This window comes from Pristiophorus japonicus, chromosome 1, assembly GCF_044704955.1.
Source record: "Pristiophorus japonicus isolate sPriJap1 chromosome 1, sPriJap1.hap1, whole genome shotgun sequence".
NCBI lineage: Eukaryota > Metazoa > Chordata > Chondrichthyes > Pristiophoridae > Pristiophorus > Pristiophorus japonicus.
The window spans coordinates 417,606,502-417,624,164 of NC_091977.1; the positions used below are offsets into that span (position 1 = coordinate 417,606,502).

At 46.2% G+C, this 17,663-nt stretch overlaps 1 protein-coding gene across 1 annotated transcript in view; it reads left to right on the forward strand.

Annotated features, from left to right (window-relative positions):
- Window positions 1-17,663, forward strand: part of LOC139275194 (acyl-protein thioesterase 1-like) — a 248,433-nt gene that overhangs the window by 154,465 nt on the left and 76,305 nt on the right. The window lies entirely within an intron of this gene.

The following is a 17,663-nucleotide window of genomic DNA, read 5'->3' on the forward strand; positions in this document are numbered from 1 at the left end:
GGGTCTATAATGAATCCGTTGGTAAGGATCACGGCCTGCATGTCATCGTGAAGAAGGCAAAGGATGTTGGCAAACTTTTGGGGGCATCCGAAACGGAGGAGGACATAAGAACATAAGAATTAGGAACAGGAGTAGGCCATCTAGCCCCTCGAGCCTGCTCCGCCACTCAACAAGATCATGGCTGATCTGGCCGTGGACTCAGCTCCACTGACCCGCCCGCTCCCCAAAACCCTTCATTCCCTTATTGGTTAAAAATCTATCTACCTGTGATTTGAATACATTCAATGAGCTAGCCTCAACTGCTTCCATGGGCAGAGAATTCCACAGATTCACAACCCTCTGCGAGAAGAAATTCCTTCTCAACTCGGTTTTAAATTGGCTCCCCCATATTTTGAGACTATGGCCCCTAGTTCTAGTCTCCATGACCAGTGTAAACAACCTCTCTGCCTCTATCTTGTCTATCCCTTTCATTATTTTAAATGTTTCTATAAGATCACCCCTCATCCTTCTGAACTCCAACGAGTAAAGATCCAGTCTACTCAATCTATCATCATAAGGTAACCCCCTGAGCTCCGGAATCAGCCTAGTGAATCGTCTCTGTACCCACTCCAAAGCTAGTATATCTTTCCTTAAGTAAGGTGACCAAAACTGCACGCAGTACTCCAGGTGCAGCCTCACCAATACCCTGTACAGTTGCAGCAGGACCTCCCTGCTTTTGTACTCCATCCCTCTCGCAATGAAGGCAAGCATTCCATTCGCCTTCCTGATTACCTGCTGCACCTACAAACTAACTTTTTGGGATTCATGCACAAGGACCCCCAGGTCCCTCTGCACCGCAGCATGTTGTAATTTCTCCTCATTCAAATAATATTCCCTTTTACTGTTTTTTTTTCCAAGGTGGATGACCTCACATTTTCTGGCATTGTATTCCATCTGCCAAACCTTAGCCCATTCGCTTAACCTATCTAAATCTCTGCAGCCTCTCTGTGTCCTCTACACAACCCGCTTTCCCACTAATCTTTGTGTCATCTGCAAATTTTGTTACACTACACTCTGTCCCCTCTTCCAGGTCATCGATGTATATTGTAAATAGTTGTGGTCCCAGCACCGATCCCTGTGGCACACCACTAACCACCGATTTCCAACCCGAAAAGGACCCATTTATCCCGACTCTCTAGCTTTCTGTTAGCCAGCCAATTCTCTATCCATGCTAATACATTTCCTCTGACTCCACGTACCTTTATCTTCTGCAGTAACCTTTTGTGTGGCACCTTATCGAATGCCTTTTGGAAATCTAAATACACCACATCCATCGGTACACCTCTATCCAGCATGCTCGTTATATCCTCAAAGAATTCTAGTAAATTAGTTAAACATGATTTCCCCTTCATGAATCCATGTTGCATCTGCTTGATTGCACTATTCCTATCTAGATGTCCCGCTATTTCTTCCTTAATGATAGCTTCAAGCATTTTCCCCACTACAAATGTTAAACTAACCGGCCTATAGTTACCTGCCTTTTGTCTGCCCCTTTTTTAAACAGAGGCGTTACATTAGCTGCTTTCCAATCCGCTGGTACCTCCCCAGAGTCCAGAGAATTTTGGTAGATTATAACGAATGCATCTGCTATTACTTCCGCCATCTCTTTTAATACCCTGGGATGCATTCATCAGGACCAGGGGACTTGTCTACCTTGAGATCCATTAGCCTGTCCAGCACTACCCCACTAGTGATAGTGATTGTCTCAAGGTCCTCCCTTCCCACATTCCCATGACCAGCAATTTTTGGCATGGTTTTTGTGTCTTCCACTGTAAAGACCGAAGCAAAATAATTATTTAAGGTCTCAGCCATTTCCACATTTCCCATTATTAAATCCCTTTTCTCATCTTCTAAGGGACCAACATTTACTTTAGTCACTCTTTTCCGTTTTATATATCGGTAAAAGCTTTTACTATCTGTTTTTATGTTTCGCGCAAGTTTACTTTCGTAATCTATCTTTCCTTTCTTTATTGCTTTCTTAGTCATTCTTTGCTGTCGTTTAAAATTTTCCCAATCTTCTAGTTTCCCACTAACCTAGGCCACCTTATATGCATTGGTTTTTAATTTGATAATCTCCTTTATTTCCTTGGTTATCCACGGCTGGTTATCCCTTCTCTTACCGCCCTTCTTTTTCACTGGAATATATTTTTGTTGAGCACTGTGAAAGAGCTCCTTAAAAGTCCTCCACTGTTCCTCAATTGTGCCACCGTTTAGTCTATGTTCCCAGTCTACCTTAGCCAACTCTGCCCTCATCCCACTGTAGTCCCCTTTGTTTAAGCATAGTACGCTCGTTTGAGACACTATTTCCTCACCCTCAATCTGTATTTCAAATTCAACCATACTGTGATCACTCATTCCGAAAGGATCTTTTACTAGGAGATCGTTTATTATTCCTGTCTCATTACACAGGACCAGATCTAAGATAGCTTGCTCCCTTGTAGGTTCTGAAACATACTGTTTTAAGAAACAATCCCGTATGCATTTTATGAATTCCTCCTCAAGGCTACCCCGTGCGATTTGATTTGACCAATCGATATGTAGGTTAAAATCCCCCATGATTACTGCCGTTCCTTTTTCACATGCCTCCATTATTCCCTTGATTATAAGGACGCTCCTTCGACCCTCATGGTTGACAGTGTCAAAGGCCTTTGTAAGATTGAAAAAGGCCATGTATAAGGACTGGTGCTGCTCCCTGCATTTTTCCTGCAACTGTCGCGCTGCAAAGATCATGTCTGTTGTGCCCCGTAGGGGATGAAATCCGGATTGTAATTCTGGGAGGAGCTCCTCGGCCATAGGGAGAAGACGATTGAGGAGAACTTGAGCGACAACTTTCCCAGTGGCTGATAGTAGGGAGATTCCCCTGTATTTTCCGCAGTTGAAAAAATGGTCACAATCACTGCATCTCTCAGATCTCCCGGCATGCTCTCCTCCCTCCAGATAAGAGCCCCGCATCGGCCGCTTCTGTCCCGTGCCGAAGGGATCCCGCGCCGGCCGAAAGGACTCCGCACCTGCCAACGCCTGTCACTGTGGTTGCACACCAAGTGTTCATTGTGCTGAAAGATTGGGGGAATGTGGAACCGGCCGAAGGGACTCCGGGAACGTCGAACCGGCCGAAGGGACTGCGGCGGCAGCGGCGTTCAACCCAACGTCTTAAACTCCTGACCAACTTTTAATTAATTTTTAAAATTTTAATCAGCTTTTAAACTTTTTAAACAATTTGGGAGAACTTTTAAAACTTACATTTTAGACTTTTAATCAAAATACTTTTAAACATCTATTATTGATCTATATCCTTGACTTTTTAACAATCTTTAGAAACTTTTTAAACTGGAGAAACTTTTATAACCTATTATTGATTTACATCTTAGACTTTTTAACAACTCTTTGAAATTTTTAAATAAATTGGGAACCTTTATCAATTTTAACTTTTAAAATAACTTTGGAAGTCACCTTCCGAATGCCTGCCCCCCAACCTCGGGCCTTCTACCATCAATGGCACTACTCGGCGCCGAACTTGCGGCCAACATTTCGCCGTAGGCAATTAGGCTTATCGAGCTGTGCCTGGTCTCCAGTTGTCTTGGACCCCCTTGCCACTGGACTAAGACCTTGTTCAGCTAAGCCCGTGTGGTTGCCGGTGTGCAGCGGCCACCCCACATTAAAAGAGCTCATGCACAGGCATCTTCCACTTCGTCAGTATGAAGTTCGGGACCTGGAACGTCAGGACCCTCATGGACAATCCCAACAGCAACAGGCTGGAACGCCGCACCGCCATAGTTGCCCGGGAACTCAGACATTTTGACATTGACATCGCCGCCCTAAGTGAGACCCAGCGGGTAGGGGAAGGCCAGTTGAAGGAACATGGTGGAGGTTACACCTTCTTCTGGAAAGGGAAACCAGAGGCAGAACGCCGCCTTCATGGAGTCGGCTTTGCCGTCAAGAATGAGCTGGTCAACCACCTCAAAGACTCCCCCTGCGGGGTTAACGAATGCCTCATGACTCTTCGTATTACCCTATCCTGGAACCAATGCGCCACAGTCATCACTGCGTATGCCCCTACACTCGATGCAACGGATGAGGCTAAAGAGGCTTTGTATTACAACCTCGAGACATCCTTGTCCCGCATCCCCACAGGCGACAAATTGATCCTCCTGGGTGATTTTAATGCCAGGGTCGGCAAAGACACACCCCTCTGGGGAGGCGTGATTGGCAGAGAGAGGGTAGGGAAAGCCAACTCCAGTGGTACCCTACTCCTGACAAAATGTCTAGAACATGAACTCTTCAGCACAAACACCCTGTTCCGCCAGAGGGACAAATACAAGGCATCGTGGCAACACCCTCGCTCTAAACACTGGCACTTGCTTGATTATGTCATCGTCCAAGCCAGAAATCGCAAGGATGTGCGCATCACCCGTGCCATGACAGGAACACCATCCAGGACAAAGCAGCCCACTTGATTGGCACCCCATCCACCCCTTAAACACTCACTTCCTCCATCACCGACGTACCATGTCTGCAGTGTGTACCATCTACAAGATGCACTGCAGCAACTCACCAAGGCTTCTTTGGCAGCACCTCACAAACCTGTGACCTCTATCACCAAGAAGGACAAGGGCAGTAGGTGCATGGGAACACCTTCACATTCCCCTCGAAGTCACACACCATCCTGACTTAGAAACATAGAAACCTAGAAAATAGGTGCAGGAGTAGGCCATTCGGCCCTTCGAGCCTGCACCACCATTCAATAAGATAATGGCTGATCATTCACCTCAGTACCCCTTTCCTGCTTTCTCTCCATACCGCTTGATCCCTTTAGCCGTAAGGGCCACATCTAACTCCCTTTTGAATATATCCAATGAATTGGCATCAACAACTCGCTGCAGTCGGGAATTCCACAGGTTAACAACTCTCGAAGTGAAGAAGTTTCTCCTCATCTCAGTCCTAAATGGCTAACCTCTTATCCTTAGACTGTGTCCCCTGGTTCTGGACTTCCCCAACATCGGGAACATTCTTTCTGCATTTAAACTGTCCAGTCCTGTCAGAATGTTATATGTTTCTATGAGATCCACTCATCCTTTTAAACTCCAGTGAATACAGGCCCAGTTGATCCAAACTCTCCTCATATGTCAGTCCTGCCATCCCGGGAATCAGTCTGGTGAACATTCGCTGCACTCCCTCAATAGCAAGAACGTCCTTCCTCAGATCAGGAGACCAAAACTGAACACAATATTCCAGGTGTGGCCTCACCAAGGCCCTGTACAACTGCAGTAAGACCTCCCTGCTCCTATACTGAAATCCCCTAGCTATGAAAGCCAGCATACCATTTGCCTTCTTCACCGCCTGCTGCACCTGCATGCCAACTTTCAATGACTGACGTACCATGACACCCAGGTCTCGTTACAACCCCCCTTCTCCTAATCTGCCTCCATTCAGATAATATTCTGCCTTTGTGTTTTTGCCACCAAAGTGGATAACCTCACATTTATCCACATTATACTGCATCTGCCATGCATTTACCCACTCACCTAACCGGTCCAAGTCACCCTGCAGCCTCTTAGCATCCTCCTCACAGCTCACATCGCCACCCAGCTTAGTGTCATCTGCAAACTTGGAGATATTACACTCAATTCCTTCATCTAAATCATTATTGTATATTGTAAATAGCTGGGATCACAGCACTGAGCCATGCGGCACCCCACTAATCACTGCCTGCCATTCTGAAAAGGACTATTTACAATATACATTAATGATTTGGATGAAGGAATTGAGTGTAATATCTCCAAGATTGCAGATGACACTAAACTGGATGGCGGTGTGAGCTGTGAGGAGCACGCTGCAGGATGATTCGACAGGTTAGGTGAATGGGCAAATGCATGGCAGATGTAGTATAATGTGGATAAATGTGAGGTTATCCACTTTGGTGGCAAAAACACGCAGGCAGAATATTATCTGAATGGCAGCAGATTAGGAAAAGGGGAGGTGCAACAAAATCTGGGTATCATGGTACATCAGACATTGAAAGTTGGCATGCAGGTACAACAGGCAGTGAAGAAGGAAAATGATATGTTGACCTTCATAGCTAGGGGATTTGAGTATAGGAGCAGGGAGGTCTTACTGCAGTTGTACAGGGCCTTGGTGAGGCCATACCTGGAATATTGTGTTCAGTTTTGGTCTCCTGATCTGAGGAAGGACATTCTTGCTATTGAGGGAGTGCAGCAGTTCCCTGCCTGCTCCCGATAACCCTTCACTCCCTTATCGTTCAAAAATCTGTCCATGTCTACCTTAAATATATTCAATGGCTGCACCTCCACAGCTCTCTGGGGCAGAGAATTCCACAGACTTATGACCCTCTGAGAGAAGAAATTCCTCCTCATCTCAGTTCTAAATGGACAACCCCTTATTCTGAAACTATGCCCCCTAGTTCTAGATTCCCCACAAGTGGAAATATCTTCTCTGTATCTACCTTGTCAAGCCCCCTCAACATCTTGTATATTTCAATAAGATCACCTCTCATTCTTCTAAACTCCAATTAGTATAGGCCCAACCTGCTCAACCTTTCTTCATAAGTCAACCCCTTCATCTCAGGAATTGACTTAGTGAACTTTCTCTGAACTGCCTCCAATGCAAGTATAGCTCTCCTTAAATAAGAAGACCAAAACTGTAGGCAGTACTCCAGGTGTAGTCTCAGCTATACCCTATACAGTAGGAGCAGGACTTTTCTGCTTTTATTCTCCATCCCCATTGCAATAAAGGCCATCATTCAATTTGCCTTCCTGATTACTTGCTGTACCTGCATACTAACCTTTTGTGTTTCATGCACAAGGACCCCCAGGTCCCTCTGTACTGTAGCATTTAGTAATCTCTCTCCATTTAAACAATAATTTGCTTTTTTATTTTTCCTGCCAAAGTGGATAACCTCACACTTTCCCACATTACACTCCATCTGCCAAATGTTTGCCCACTCACTTATCCTGTCTATATCCCTTTGTAGATTGTGTCCTCCTCACAACTTGGTTTTCCACCCATCTTTGTATCATCAGCAAACTTGGCTCCATTACACTCGGTCCCTTCATCTAAGTCATTAAAAAGATTGTAAATAGCTGAGGCCCCAGCACAAATCCCTGTGGCACCCCACTAGTTACTGTTTGCCAACCGGAAAATGACCCATTTATCTCGACTCTCTGTTTTCTGTTAGTTAGCCAATCCTCTATCCATGCTAATATTTTACCCCCAACCCCATGAACCTTTATCTTGTGCAGTAACCTTTTATGTGGCATCTTGTCAAATGCCTTCTGGAAATCCAAATACACGACATCCACTGGTTCCCCTTTATCCACCCTGTTTGTTGCATCCTTAAAGAGTTCCAGCAAATTTGTCAAGCATGACTTTCCTTTCATAAATCCATGCTGACTCTGCTTGACTGCATTATGCTTTTCCAAATGTCCTGCTACTGCTTCCTTAATGATGGACCCCAGCATTTTTCCAACAATGTTAGGCTAACTGGTCTATAGCTTCCTGCTTTCTGCACCCCTCCTTTTTTAAATGGGGATGTTATATTTTCAGTTTTCCAATCTGCTGGGGCCTCTCCAGACTCCAAGGAATTTTGGTAGATTGCAGCCAATGCATCCACTATCTCTGCAGCCACTTCTTTTAAGACTGTAGAATGCAAGATATCAGGCCCAGGGGAATTGTCCACCATTAGTCCCATTATTTTACCGAGTACTTTTTCATTAGTGATAGTGATTGTTTGAAGTTCTCCCGTCCCTATAGCCCCCTGATTATCTATTTGTCATGTATGTACATGCTGTTTGTAGCCACCAGATGGTGTCATTGTTGGAGGCAATCGATTATGAACGAGAGGGCATTTAATAAGCTGTGGGATACTAAGACTGTGAGGCCCAGGTTGAGCCCTGCTAATGCCAAGCTGCCAAAGAACTGATAAAGATGATTGGCAGTGTACAAATTGATGTGTCGTATAACGGTGCTGTTCACGAGTTACCGCTGTGGATTGTTCCAGGCAATGGCCCAATGCTGCTCGGCAGGAGCTGGTTGGAGAAAATCAGATGCAACTGGAACGACCTGTGCCCAAGTATTGAGCAAGTTCCCCTCGCTGTTTGAACCGGGTATCGGCAACTTCACGGGAGCCAAGGTGCAGATCCACGTGGACTCACATGCAAGACCCGTCCATCATAAAGCTCGGGCAATGCCGTATTTGATGAGGGAGAAGTTCAAAATAAAACTGGACAGACTCCAGTGTGAAGGGATCATTTCACCGGTCGAATTTAATGATTGGGCCAGCCCCATTGTTCCTGTGCTGAAAAGTGATGGCACAGTCAGAATCTGTGGAGACTACAAGGCTACGATCAACAGGGTTTCGAAACAAGATCAGTACCCGTTACCGAAGGCTGATGACTTCTTTGCGACGCTAGCCGGAGGGAAGTCTTTTACAAAACTGGACTTGACGTCGGCCTATATGACGCAGGAGTTGGTCGAGACAGCGAAGAGACTTACGTGCATTAATAAAGGACTGTTTATTTATCAAGGTGTCCTTTTGTAATTCGCTCGGCTGCAGCAATATTTCAGAGGAATATGGAAAGGCTACTGAAGTCTGTTCCCAGAACCGTCGTGTTCCAAGATAACATCCTGATCATCGGTCATGACTCCAAGGAACATCTGAACAACCTGGAAGAGGTTCGACTGCATTTGGACAGAGTGGGACTCAGACTGAAATGCTCGAAGTGCGTCTTCATGGCACCAGAGCTTGAATTCCTCAGGAGGAAAATCGCCGCTGGTGGCATCAGACCTACTAACGTGAAAACCAAAGCCATCAAGAATGCACCCAAGCCGCAGAACTTTGACAGAGCTGCTTTAGTTCCTGGGTCTACTCAACTACTTTGGTAACTTCCTACCTAAATTGAGCACCTTACTTGAACCACTGCACATGCTATTGAGAAAAGGCAACAACTGGGTGTGGGGCGCATTGGAAGACAGAGTTTTCAAGAAAGCCACCAATCTGCTTTGCTTGAACAAGCTGCTGGTACATTATGACCCATGTAAACATTTAGTTTTGGCCTGTGATGCACCGTCATATGGAATTGGTTGCATGTTACAACAAGCCAATGAGTCGGGGAAACTTCAACCTGTCGCGTACACATCCAAAAGTTTGTCTAAAGCTATGGTAGAAAAAGAAGCTTTAGCGTGTGTGCACGGTGTTAAAAAGATGCATCAATACCTGTTCGGTCTGAGGTTTGAGTTAGAGACCGATCACAAGCCGCTCATTTTGTTGTTTTCTGAGAACAATGGTATCAATACCAACGCTTCATCCTGCATCCAAAGATGGGCGCTGACATTATCTGCCTGTGATTATGTCATTCACCACAGACCTGGCACAGAGAATTGTGTCGATGCTTTGAGCTGGTTGCCGTTGCCCACACCGGAGATGGAAACGCCACAACCGGCAGATTTAATGTTAATCATGGATGCTTTTGAGAGTGAAGTTACCCCTGCCATGGCTCAACAAGTTAAGGCCTGGACCAGCCAGGACCCGATATTATCAGTGGTAAAGGGCTGCATCCTCAAAGGGGATTGATCTGCCATACCGAAGCAAATATGCAAGGAGGCCAAACCGTACATTCGTCGCAAGGACGAACTGTCTATTCAAGCAGATTGCATATTGTGGAGCAATTGAGTCGTAATGCCTAAGAAAGGGAGAGAGAAGTTTGTGTGTGAATTACACAGCACCCATCCTGGTATAATGATGATGAAGGCCATCACCAGGACCCACGTGTGATGGCCAGGAATTGATTCTGAGCTGGAAGCATGCGTGCATCAGTGCAACACCTGCATGCAGCTCAGCAAAGCACCAATGGAATCACCGCTGAGTCTGTGGTCATGGCCATCCAAACCTTGGTCCAGGATCCATGTAGATTTTGCAGGTCCCTTCCTTGACAAGATGTTTTTAGTGGTGGTGGATGCTTATTCAAAGTGGATAGAATGCATAATCATGTCATCCAGTACGTCCACGGCAACCATCGAGAATCTCAATGTCATGTTCGCAACACATGGTCTGCCTGACAGCCATGTTTCACCAATCAGGAGCTTCAGGAGTTTGTAAAACTTAACGGCATAAAACATGTAAGGTCAGCACCGTTGAATCCTGCGTCCAAAGCGCAAGCAGAATGTGTAGTACAAATGATCAAACAAAGCAGGAGGAGAGTAACCCAAGGGTCACTGCAGACCCACTTGTCTTGCATACTGCTGAGTTACAGGACAAGACCCCACACACTCACAGGGGTCTCGCCTGCTGAACTCATGATGAAAAGAGGTCTTCAGACCAAATTATCTCTTGTACACCCGGATTTAAGTAATCATGTTGAATACAGAAGACAGAGTCAACAAGGGTACCACGATCGCACAACTGTGTCACGCGAGATTTCTGTTAATGGTCCTGTATATGTGTTGAATTATGGTCAGAGTCCCAAATGGATTGCTGGTACAGTCATGGCCAAGGAGGGCAACGGAGTATTTGTTATTAATCTCAAGAATGGGTAAACTTTCAGGAAACACATGGATCAAACAAAGCTGAGGCACACAGATGAGCCAGAACAGTTGGACAAAGAAACCGTCGATGACCAACCAACCTACCAGCAGCCTTCAGTGGACTCAAGGGTCATCAATGAACCTGGAATTTCCATCACGGACTTGTTCAATAAAAATGGACTTGCAATTCCTGACATGGCCACTGCCACCCCCAACAAATCAGCCATCCAGCCACCACAGACTCCACACATTCACCCAAGGCTGGAATCGAACTGAGACGGTCAACCCAGGAACGTAAAGCACCGGATCATCTCAACCTGTGAAAGACTGTGATAAAATCTCAGAGGAGGGTATTGTCATGTATGTACATGCTGTTTGTAACCACCAGATGGTGTCATTGTTGGAGGCCATTGAGCAGCCGATGGTGCTGCTCTGGTATAAAAAGTCCAGCCATTTTGTGAGTCAGGCACTTTGGGCCTAAATAAAGCAGAAGCAAGGCTGTACCTTGCTTAGTTAAACAGTACTCAGTTCAAACCTTTATTGCATATATAACACTATTACTAGAATGTTTTTAGTGTCTTCTACTGTGAAGACAGATATAAAATATTTGTTCAAAGTCTCTGCCATTTCCATTGCCCAGTCTCATCCTCTGGGACCAATGTTTACTTTAGCTACCTTCTCCTTTTTATATACCCGTTGAACGTGTTGTGTATCGATAATCTGGCACCATGGTTTCTTCCTCTTCAAGATCCGATTGTGTGTCCAAGTGTTCAGAAACCAAGATCAGCAGTATTTAGGTTGCCCGATGTTGATAATGGTTGCCAACAGTGAAAAAGCATCACATTCCTTAGCACTTGTCATTTTCAAAGCAAATAAATTCACCTCATCTCAAATGTTGCCTCTTTTCCAACTAGCAGGGTGGGGACTCAGATGCCATGTTTCATTTATTTCCAATGGTAGATTGTTTTCCTCTGAAGTTTATTGATGTAATGTTGGGTATTTACTACTTTTCTCAAAGAACACAACTAATGAAAATTTTAAGCGCAATTTAAATTTCCCAATATTCAACTTATGTTGAGCGAATTGTAAGTACTATTAAAAACAAGCTCAGTTTACAGTTTGGCAATATTATCCCATAAGATTAGTCGAACGTTCCATTCTGTGCAGAACGAATGATATTTGGTGTGGACATGTTAGAACCATGCAAGTGCAGCAATCAATCCCTTTCCGTCATGTTGTTACGGTAACCAGTCAAGGGACAATGGGAAAGCTTTAATGGAGTTGTCATTTACAAATAATCGAGGTGGCATCCTGAAGCTTACAGCATTGTTGCAAATTGTAATAAGTTAACGAATCTTTTTTAACGTTTTTTTTTAAAAAAAGGGTGAGGGGGAACCTGCAAATACTCAACAGGAGACGAGCAGAGGCGCTTATCTATTGATTCGTTGGGTCTGTTCAGACCGCTTCCTCTATTTACAGGATGGATTTTCTATTACTTTGGGCTTTCTCTGTGCGAGTGGTTCGCGCCCGCGGCTGCGACGAGCTGGAGGGATTTTGTTAGTTTTAAAAAACACACTATATCTGGTTAGTTGCAAACGAGTAAGCGTGATGAGTAAAAAGGAGGAAGACGACATTGTCCGAATTGCGAAAAAGATGGACAAGATGGTGTCGAAGAAAAGCACGGTGAGCTATTTGAGTTACCTTGTAACTGTGACAGAAAGGCGGGCCCTGGGCGCGCGCGCGCCCCTGCCTCTCTCACACAAACAGCCCAACGTCCCTGGCCCCGCGCGCCCCTGCCTCCCTCCCTCACACAAACAGCCCAACGTCCCTTGCCCCGCGCGTCCCTGCCTCCCTCACACAAACAGCCCAACGTCCCTGGCCCCGCGCGCCCCTGCCTCTCTCACACAAACAGCCCAACGTCCCTGGCCCCGCGCGCCCCTGCCTCCCTCCCTCACACAAACAGCCCAACGTCCCTGGCCCCGCGCGCCCCTGCCTCTCTCACACAAACAGCCCAACGTCCCTGGCCCCGCGCGCCCCTGCCTCCCTCCCTCACACAAACAGCCCAACGTCCCTGGCCCCGCGCGCCCCTGCCTCTCTCACACAAACAGCCCAACGTCCCTGGCCCCGCGCGCCCCTGCCTCTCTCACACAAACAGCCCAACGTCCCTGGCCCCGCGCGCCCCTACCTCCCTGGCCCCGCGCGCCCCTACCTCCCTCACACACCCCTACCTCCCTCACACACAAACAGCCCAACGTCCCTGCCTCCGCGCGTCCCTGCCTCCCTCACACAAACAGCCCAACGTCCCTGCCTCCGCGCGTCCCTGCCTCCCTCACACAAACAGCCCAACGTCCCTGGCCCCGCGCGCCCCTGCCTCTCTCACACAAACAGCCCAACGTCCCTGGCCCCGCGCGCCCCTGCCTCTCTCACACAAACAGCCCAACGTCCCTGGCCCCGCGCGCCCCTGCCTCTCTCACACAAACAGCCCAACGTCCCTGGCACCGCGCGCCCCTGCCTCCCTCACACAAACAGTCAAATGTCACGGGTACCACGCGCCTTCCCAATAACAATTAGCCGAACCACGCGGCTCGCTTATAGGAGAAACTGAGCTGATTATTGACGCTTTCCAACCCGACTGCCTCGAGCATTGAATACATGTTTTATAGTTTTACAGCCGCTAACGTTCCACGTGTCCCTCATGCACAAAACCTGCCAAAGCTAACTGGGCCCGGATCATTTACAGCAAATCATAGCAACAACGAGGATTCGCTGCTCTGCGATACAAGTTCGGAAATAAGTGTATCTGATAGGCATAGGTGCTTTTATTTAAATCATACGTATTTTTCCAAAAAGTAAACGAAACGCTCTAGTAGCTGTGGACGTTTATAGGACCATTAAATCAAACACAATACCTCTTTCTCATTGGTCCCTTGCTAAATTATAGGGTTACTTCTCGTGTTACTTTCAACTCTTTGCTTTTGCAGTGTCTCCTGTTTACCGAACAGTTGGGCAACAAATGGGGGGGGGAAAGGCAGCCTACGATATGGCGAGCAATCATACTGGTAAGCCCGGCGGGGGTAAAGAGACTAATAGGAGAAAGCTGCTAGAGGAAGGATATCCAGTTTTGTAAGGGCCAGTGTAATTGGGAATCCCACCAGTATATATCTCCTGGTCCGTTCCTTTCTTTATAAAGGAAGACTCCAGTACTGAAAGGTAACCAGTGGTTCTGTCCAAACTAAGTTCAGTATAGATAACTCCTGTCTGATCAATAATGCATTTAGTCTCCTGCAGTGTGCAATGACATTGGTCTTGGAAAGCTTCCTGCGAATCACTGGAGCACCATCATCACCTGGGTGGGTAACTTTAGTTTGTACAGGCTGGTATGTGGTCACAGATGCTACCAGATTAACTACAAGCACCTTCTTGAAATGAGGACACCAAAAATAATGGACAGACTGTCCAAGTTAAAGGAGAATAAAGAAAACAAGAACTTGAATTTATATAGTACCTTTCATAACCCCAGGATGCCCAAAGCACACTACAGCCAATTAATTATTGTTGAAATATCGTCACTGGTATGTATGCAAATGCAGCAGGACGTTTTTTCATCATCTTGCATACTGAGAAGACCAAGTCAACAACTTCATCATAAAGAATTGACCAATCCAAATCCAGGAATTGAGTGTATAATCTCGGCTGATGATTTTAAACTGATGCCCATTTGCTGGCTTGGATGGACATTCAATATCCAATAACCTAATTGAAGAAAAGTAAGGTGTTTGGGCCAATGTTCCTCCCCCAACCAACATCATCACCAAACATACTGGTCATTTTTCTCACTTGCTGTTTGTGGGTCCTTGCTGTGTGAAAACTGCCATGTTTCCCTATATAACAACAGTGACTGTGCTTCAAAAAAGATTTAATTTGGGATATCCTGAGGATATGACAGGTACTCATAAATGCAAGTTCTTTCTTTGAAGCTCTTAATTGCAGTGTTGCCTTGCCCTTTAATATCAGGGCTGGAACAGGGATACTTTGTAGCCCTGCCCAAAGTAACATTTTTACTATGCGTTCCAATTTGGCGCTACGCTGAGCTTTCTTCAACTACCTAGAAGTGGGGGGGGGGTGGCGGGAAATGGGTCCCGCTTTGAGGAATTTGCTGTTGTGCAGCATTTGTTTTTAGATAAGGGATGCACCACTTATTATTTGCAAATCGACGAGACTTGAGGTTGGTGGATGCTGCTGGTGACAAGTCTAATGCCACGGTGGTTGTTGCTGGTTTAGAAGATGCTGCTGCTGTGGATTTTATATTTTCAGAGGACCTTGTATATTGGACTGATGTGAGCGAAGAAGCGATCAAACTGATTTTTCTAAACCAGACAGGAAAAACACTCCGAATGTGGTGATATCGGAGCTTGTATCACCTGATGGACTAGCTTGTGAGTTCTGTGATGGTGGTGCAGTGGTAAGCATGGTTGCCTTCCAACCAGTTGACCAGGGTTTGATTCCCAGCCATGACATTTCTTACTTTCTGATCAGCCATGATCTTATTGAATGGCGGTGCAGGCTCGAAGGGCCGAATGGCCTACTCCTGCACCTAATTTCTATGTTTCTATCAGTTAAACAGAAAATAGTGTTGGTTTGTTTCTTCCATGTGTAATAAAGTAGTAGTGACCGGGGTGGGCGTGGGGGTGGGGGGTCAGTTTGGTGGAGGACCTTTGTCTTACGGATGTTTAGTGCAAGGCCCATGCTTTCGTACGCCTCGGTGAAGATGTTGACGATGGCTTGGAGTTCAGCCTCTGAATGTGTGCAGATGGAAGCGTCGTCTGTGTATTATAGAGGATGGGACAGTCTTGGATCTAGCCTGGAGGTGACGAAAGTTGAACAGGTTCCCACTGGTTCTATAATTTAGTTCCACTCCAGCAGGGAGCTTGTTGAGCGTGAGATGGAGCTTTGCAGCGAAGAAGATCGAGAAGAGCGTTGGCGTGATGACGCAGACTGCTTGACCCCAGTCCGGATGTGGATTGGGTCTGTGGTGGATCTGTTGGTCAGGATCACAGCTTGCATGTCGTCGTGGAGCAGACAGAGGATAGCGACAAACTTTTGGGGCAGCTGAAACTGAGGAGGACGCTCCACAGTCCCCCGCGGTCAACAGCGTCAAAGGCCCCCGTGAGGTAAAGAAGGCCATGCAGAAGAGTTGGTGCTGTTCCCCACACCTCTCCCGCAGACAGGACTCCCAAAGCAAGCGCTTGACTCGGAACTCCTACATGGCAAGCGATCCCCAGGTGGGCAGAGGAAACGTTACAAGGACACCCTCAAAGCCTCCTTGATAAAGTGCAGCATCCCCATCAACACCTGGGAATCCCTGGCCAAAGACCGCCCTAAGTGGAGGAAGAGCATCCGGGTGGGTGCTGAGCACCTCGAGTCTCGTCACCAGGAGCATGCAGAAAACAAGTGCAGGCAGCGGAAGGAGCTACCAGGCTCTCCACCCACCCTTTCCTTCGGCGGTTGTCTGTCCCACCTGTAACAGAGACTGTAATTACCGTATTGGACTGTACAGTCACCTGAGAACTCACTTTGAGAGTGGAAGCAAGTTATCCTCGATTTCGAGGGTCTGCCTATGATGATGATGAAAGTAGTGGTTCAGAATTTCTGAATTAATTTGTAATCACATCCGCGTCTGCTTGAATACAGAAGTGTGAGGGGCTCCCCATACAGATGTAGCCCCAAAAATATGAAGCAGCTATAAACTTGAACTCAGCCTCGCCCGATTTGCAATTCTAGCCATGTTTGGTGTTTGAACCCATAAACTTGACTTGGCGGTGAGGGTGCTATCCAATAGAGATGATTAAATTCACTGACTTTAAAAAAACCTGTTTACATTCTATGCAATCTGCCAGCAGTACAAAACCTTGAGGCTGATTGGGAATGGTCATGGGTTCAGCACAAGTTGTACCTGATTTATGTATAGTTTGGCTAGATCTGCTTCTCCAGATATTTATTGAAGATTGTTCAAAAGGCTTAAAAGTAGATGATATTTTGTAAATAAAAAAAGTATAAATACTTTTAAGGTCTAATTCTGGGGATAAGAATTACAGTTGGAATTTAAAGTAAATAAATGTATGATTATATAGATTAGAACAAGAAATGTGTCTATGATATAAACATAGAAAATAGGTGCAGGAGTAGGCCATTTGGCCCTTTGAGCCTGCACTATCATTCAATAAGATCATGGCTGATCATTCCCTCAGTACCCCTTTCCTGCTTTCTCTCCATACCCCTTAATCCCCTTAGCCGTAAGGGCCATATCTAATTCCCTCTTGAATATATCCAATGAACTGGCATCAACAACTCTCTGCGGCAGGGAATTCCACAGGTTATCAACTTTCTGAGTGAAGAAGTTTCTCCTCATCTCAGTCCTAAATGGCCTATCCCTTATCCTAAGACTATGTCCCGTGGTTCTGGACTTCCCCAACATCGGGAACATTCTTCCCGCATCTAACCTGTCCAGTCCCGTCAGAATCTTATATGTTTCTATGAGATCCCCTCTCATCCTTCTAAACAACAGTGAATACAGGCCCAGTTGATCCAGTCTCTCCTCATATGACAGGAATTAGTCTGGTGAACCTTCGCTGCACTCCCTCAATATCAAGAACGTCCTTCCTCAGATTAGGAGACCAAAACTGAACACAATATTCCAGGTGAGGCCTCTCTAAGGCCCTGTACAACTGCAGTAAGACCTCCCTGCTCCTATACTCAGATCCCCTAGCTATGAAGGCCAACATACCATTTGCCGCCTTCACCGCCTGTTGTACCTTCATGCCAGCCTTCAATGACTGATGAACCATGACATCCAGGTCTCGTTGCACCTCCCCTTTTCCTAATCTGCCACCATTCAGATAATATTCTGCCTTCATGGTTTTGCCCCCAAAGTGGATAACCTCACATTTATCCACATTATACTGCATCTGCCATGCATTTCCCCACTCACCTAAACTGTCCAAGTCACCCTGTAGCCTCTTAGCGTCCTCCTCACAGCTCTCACTGCCAACCAGTTTAGTGTCATCTGCAAACTTGGAGATATTACACTC